This window comes from Solanum tuberosum, unplaced genomic scaffold (assembly GCF_000226075.1).
Source record: "Solanum tuberosum cultivar DM 1-3 516 R44 unplaced genomic scaffold, SolTub_3.0 scf00659, whole genome shotgun sequence".
Taxonomy (NCBI): Eukaryota; Viridiplantae; Streptophyta; class Magnoliopsida; order Solanales; family Solanaceae; genus Solanum; species Solanum tuberosum.
Window position 1 is genome coordinate 48799 of NW_006239569.1, and position 6542 is coordinate 55340.

Here is a 6542-nt window from a genome sequence, read left to right on the forward strand (position 1 = left end):
CCTAAGTATATTGAAATAAAGTTATTAAAATAAATGCTTTATTTTTCTAATTTAAGGATAATTTTAAAGTGGATGACTAAATAAACAAACTAAAATAAAAATGAAAATTTTCTATATAATAAAATATTATAATAAATCCGTGTTTTCCTTAAATTAAAATATGTACCTTAAATTACTTAGAGATTTTAATTTATATATGAACACGTTTGGAAAAATAACTAAGACAAGGAACCATTATTTATTTGTTTAATTCGAGTACGAAATAGAATGAGAAAAATCTATTAAGCAGGTTAATTAAACATCGATTTTCAGTATCAATTCTTGAACCAAAAACCCTGACCTGGCCCAAATAACCCAACTAAAGACCGCAATCCCTTCCCCATTTTCATTCAATCAAATTCTGAACCACATAAGCGCCGCCTCTAGGACGTCGGGAAAAGACCGGCACGACCTCTGCTATCGCCGTAGTTGTCTCCTCCACCCTCTCACGCCTCTTTGAAGCTTCTCACAGTTACAAATAGCGAATAGACCTCAAGAAGGAACACAACGACACTAATGATTTCTCCTTCTAACTCAACAGATAAAAGATTTTTCTAAGGTCCATGGATGAATTCAACATTCAACCTGTCTAAGGTCCATGGGTGAATTCAACATTCAACAGCCCCCCAATGGCTCCAAATAGCTATGAAAAAGTGAGTTTTCGCCCTTGTTTTTTAATTATATCCTCTCAAAATCACTCGGAAGATTTCCCACTTATTTTGATTCTCATAGTTTGAAACTCTTTAGCTTTATTGGGGAGCTAATATTTAGTTTTTCTAATGTAAAAAGAGCTTACATCGGCTCTGTTAGACAAGCTTTTCAATGGTGAAGACTCGAGATTCACCGATTCGTTGTCTCGGAGAAGGTCAATAACCTCCCATTTACTTACTTTCCATTCTAGGTCTTTAAATGAATGTGTGAATGAATAAATGTTCTTGCCCACTTAATTAATTTTTTGTTGTACGTCTATAATTTTTTCATTTTTATTTGATAAATAAAATCAGCATCTAAAATGGCTAATATGAACTGAAAACCTTAAGAAAAATAATAATCACTGATCAGTTAATTTATCGGTATGTGATTAACATTGTTGCTAGTCTAGTTTGTGTGTTCAGAACCACTTGAATGTGTTTTACTTCATTCTTGTTTTTAATCTTGTATGAGAGTTTTAAAATTAACTTGAACATTTAGGAGAAAGCCACTGAGTCATATAACAGTTTAAAGTTGTTGAAATTTGATACTAGCTGCAAAAATATATGGCTCATCTAAAATCTATCTCCAAGGATTTGATGTAATAATATTTCTTTTATCAAAACTTAAATTTAATACAAGTACAAGTTTCTGAATTTACATAACTAAATACTATGTAAAAACTAGATATTACTAGGAAAGATCTCTCTTGAAATTATCTAGATGCTTGCAAAACAACAAAAGTAATGTAATGTTAAGAAATATCATGGTGAATGCTTCATAGTATGATCATACAAGTTATATCATACATTTATAGATAGGAAGGAAGATAACTATATGTTGTAGTAAAGTAATTTCTTAGGAAAGAAAATGTAGTCTTCCTTTGTTCCTTTATGGAAAATAAGAAGTACAAAAGAAGTATAAGTTAGTTGACTTGGTGATTTATTAATTCAGTCAAATGGAAGACTTATTTGTTTTCTATGCTTAGTCTTAAAATATGGTTGAAGATTATATTGGTGCTCACTTTTGATTGTCGTGACTTTGGAAATTTGAAGTTTGTATGATGTCAATTTTTTTTTATTGTATTTATGCTTCAGTAACACTTTTCAACATATTAGTATTAGAAAGTTAGTGTTAGCTTTTGTTTCTGCGAGACCCTTGCCTCCTGCCCGCCCACTCTTGTCCTTAACTCGTTATGCCAAATCTAACTATTTGGTGCTGCTCAGCACAATATTTTCCTTCAGTTGCTTTAGCTAAAAGTTTCACTTTAAACGTGCTTCTGCATTCGATTTTGGATATGATTAATATCTATGAAGATTAAGTTATGGACGTATCCAAAGTTGAAAAAATCAAAGAAGAGTTACCTGATGATGATGGAGATGTCACTAGAAAAAAATAATGATATGGAGTGACAAAAAACATTTACCACAATTAACTATATTTTGATTTTTTGATAATTTAGTTTGAGCAATTGTTCATAGATTCAGTTTTAACGATATGTTTGTGATGACTTTAGCTTCTTTTTAACTCGGCTAAACAATCAGCTCTTCAAGTCAGATGCTTCTCAATTTCAATTTTTGTGCTTCTGCAATTTTATCATATTTATTCATTATTTTGTTTCTATGAAGTTGTTTGCTACTGTGTTGATTGAATGAATTACTTCGGAAGCTGAGATGAAAATTAAGAAGGATTGGAAGTTGTCAGAAGAACAAGGACAAATTTCTATAGAGATAGATAGAACGCTCCAAGAAAAAATGAGATTAAAAGTGGACAAAGAGATTAAAAGTGGTGGATTCTATAATGTCGAGAATTCAACAGGTAAACGCATTGGTATCTATTTCAACCTTTTGTTATAACTGCAACTCTTAAGCACAAGTCGCCAATTGTTAGTTCTATGTAATAAATCTTGAGCTATTCAACATACTCCCCCAGATGCACTTCTTCATTGTTTCTCTTCTTGCATCAAACTAGCTTGTGTTCTTCAATTTTGTGAAGGAATTGAAAAACAACTGATAAATAGAATGCATTTGATGAACTCGGTGTTGAATTTATTGTACCACCAGCAAGTTTGGTGATGTCAGCTTGTGCACTGTCTTTTTCTAATAACTTTATAACTGCCCTTTTTCTATTATCGCTCTTTTATAACCATCTCTTTTCTATTAACATTATGATTATGTTAATAATAAAGTGATCTTTTGTATTTTCCTAATAGGGGCAAGGTTCTTGCATTATCTAAAAAGCCATCGACAAAGGAGGGGAGCTTGAAGACACTTAGTAGTTAATTTTCTTTTTCATTTGTGTATATGCATAAATGACATTGAACAATGAATTATTGTGAATTATATATTTTGTTGATTTTTTTAGTAATAGAAGTACTTGTTATATCCAGTTTAAGGATTATTTTGTGTGTTTCTTCAATTAGAATGAATGATGATAATATATTAATAGCTAATTGACAAAATGTACGAGTATTTATTGATTTTAGAGGAAATTTATTAGAATTGACTATTGCAGTTGTAAATATAGGTTTTGTGGCGACAAAATTAGTGACAAATAGAATTAGTATCTGTGGCGATAATACGTTGCCACCAAATCTCAAGATTTAGTGGCGATTAGAGTTGCCATTGAAAGAATTAAACATTTGTGGCAACATAAGTCGCTACTGAAATCCTTTCTGTAGTGGCGATGAGAGTTGCAACTAATAGTATAAGACCTTTTGTAGGGACTATAATAGCCACTAAAAGTCTAACTTCAGTGGCGACTTACAAAACATGTATTTTGTGGAAGCTTTTTTGTGGCATACCTGGTTACTTTTAGTGGCGAGCTAGATCGCCACAAAAGGTCATTTTAGTGGCGACATATTAGAGTCGTCACAAGAAACATTTAGTTATGGAAGTACTTGCCACAATGGTAAGGTCGCCACTAAACATAATTTGTGGCGACTTTCAGGTGTTCTATAACGACTTTTGTCACCACAAAAGAGCTGATTTCTTGTAGTGTCACTTGTGAAATCAGCCACATTGAAGTTCAGGGTACCTATACCAAGACCTTTGTGTATGCAAAATGTAAAGAGCATCTCAGGGAACCTCTTTGGGACAAATTACTTCACTTGTCTGATATTAGAAATGCTACTCCTTGGTGTACAATTGGAGACTTTAATGTTATAACTGACATTGATGAAAAATTGGGAGGTATACCATATAATATGAGAAAAAGTCTTGGGTTCATTGGTATTATTGAGGCATGTGGACTCATTGATTTGGGATTTAATGGACCTAAATTCACTTGGTCTAATCAAAGGGGTATCAATTTTAGAATCTGGAAGAGGTTGGATAGGGCTATGGTTAACGATAATTGGTTGCAAAGCATGCCTCACACCTGCATCACACACCTCCCTTCTGTGGGGTCTGATCACTGTCCATTACTTATGGAAATGACTGCCAGACCAGATAATTGCATCAAGTATTTCAGATTCCTTAACTGCTGGGTTGAGCAGCCTTCATTTGAGGAGACAGTCAGTGCCTGCTGGAACAGACCAGTGGAAGGAAACCCCATGTGGTCCTTCCATCAAAAAATAAAGAGATTGGCCTCTACTCTTAGCACTTGGTCCAAGATGCAATTTGGTGATATTTATGCAAAGGTCAAGGAATTCGAGGAAAGAGTCAAGGTAGCTGAAGACAACCTCCTTCAGAACAACACAGAGAATCATAGAGAAGATCTTCACAATATTAATGCTGAGTATATTAGATACATGAAATTGGAAGATGCTATTCTTAAACAGAAATCACAATTGCAATGGTTTAAAGAAGGTGATGGTAACTCCAAAATACTTCCATGCATTGATTAGAGGAAGGAGGAGAAGATTATTTGTCCATAAAATCCTAAATGATAATGATGAATGGATACAAGGTGATGAACATATTGCAAAGGCAGCATGCAATCATTTTCAGCATATTTTCACAGGAGAGGAAACAAAGATTGATGAACTACCTATGGAATGCATTTCAAGAATAGTCAGCCAGGAATACAATGACAGTTTGAAAGAAACTCCTTCCATTGATTAGCTTAAGGAAGTTGTTTTTTCCATGAATCCCAATTCAGCTGCTGGACCGGATGGTATGAATGGCTACTTCTTCCAGAAATGCTGGATTATTATCAAGAATGACTTGATGGCTGTGATTCAAGCTTTTTTCAGTGGCCAGATGATTCCTAAATATTTTTCACATGCCTGTCTTATTCTCCTTCCCAAAGTGAAGAATCCTAACAGACTCAATGAATTCAGGCCTATCAGCTTGAGTAACTTCATTACCAAGATCATTTCTAGTTAAACTTTAACCCTAAATCCCAAAACCTAAACCCACAACCTAAACCTTAAACCCTAAACCCTAAGCTCTAAACCCTAATTCCATAAAGCCTAAACCCTAAACCCTTAACCCTAAACCCTAAACCCTAAATCTAAACTTTAAACCTTAAACCAAAAATCCTTAGATCTAAACCCTAAACCCTAAATCCTAGACTCAAACCCTAAACCCTAAACCTTAAACCCAATCCCTAAACCCTAAACCCTAAATCCTAAATCTAAACCCTAATCCCTAAACCCTAAAGCCTAAATCCTAAATCCTAAACTCTAAACACTAAACCCTAAACCCTAAATCCTAAACTCAAAACACTAAACCCTAACCCTAAATTATAAACCCTAAAACCAAAACCCTAAACCTAAACCCAAAACCCTATATCCAAACTCTAAACCCTAAACCCTACATCGTAAATCCCTAACATTAAACCCTGAAACTTAAATCCTAAACCCAAAATCCTTAATTTAAAACCCTAAACGCTAACCATAAAACCCCTAAACCCGAAACCCTAAACCCTAAAGCTAAACCAAACCCGAAACCCTAAATCCTAAAGCTAAACCCTAAACCCTAAAATCTAAACCCAAAACCCTAAATCCTAAATCCTAAACTCAAAACCCTAAACCCTAACATTAAATCCTAAACCTTAAACCCTAAACGTAAACCCTAAACCCTAAACCCTAAATCCTAAACTATAAACTCTAAACCCTAAACAATAAATCCTAAACTCTCCCTAAACCCTAAACCATAAATCCTAAACTCAGAACCATAAACCCTAAGCCCTAAACCTAAATCCTAAACTCAAACCACTAAACCCTAAACCCTAACCCTAAATGTTAAACCATAAACCCTAACCCTAAATCTTAAAACCTAAACCCTAAACTCTAAACCCTAAACCCTAATTCTTAAACCCTAAACCCTAAACCCTAAACCCTAATCCCTAAACCCTAAACCCTAATTCCATAAAGCCTAAACCCCTAAACCCTAAAACCAAAACACCAAACCCTAAACCCTAAACCCAAAAGCTAAACCTTAAACCATAAACCCTAAACCCTAAACCCTAAATTCTTAACCCAAAACCCTAAAATCTAAACCCAAAACCCTAAATCCTAAATCCTAAACTCAAAACCCTAAACCCTAACATTAAATCCTAAACCCTAAACCCTAAACATAATGGTAGTGCACTCACTAATTCGGGGAAAATTGGAGTATGAGGTATTTTGAGAGATTCGGATGGTCAGATGGTTTATGCATTTGCCATTCCCCTTGGCAGTGGCACTAACAATCAGGCTGACGCTCAAGCTGCCATTCACGGTCTTCACTGGTGTGTACAACATGGCTTCAAAAGGAATAATTTGGAAGTGGACTCTGAAATGATTACTAAACGGATCAATCATACATCTAAACCACCTTGGATAATTAGACACTATATTCAAGAATTGAGGAACCTTATTAATCAAC

The 6542-nt window shown here is 34.3% G+C and overlaps 1 long non-coding RNA gene across 1 annotated transcript; it reads left to right on the forward strand.

The window, feature by feature from the left end:
• Window positions 1–645: 645 nt before the first annotated feature.
• LOC107058794 (uncharacterized) lies at window positions 646–3115 on the forward strand. Its single transcript, XR_001472348.1, has 3 exons — window positions 646–692; window positions 2358–2547; window positions 2942–3115. It is a non-coding gene; the product is annotated as an uncharacterized lncRNA (long non-coding RNA).
• The last annotated feature ends 3427 nt before the right edge of the window (window positions 3116–6542 follow it).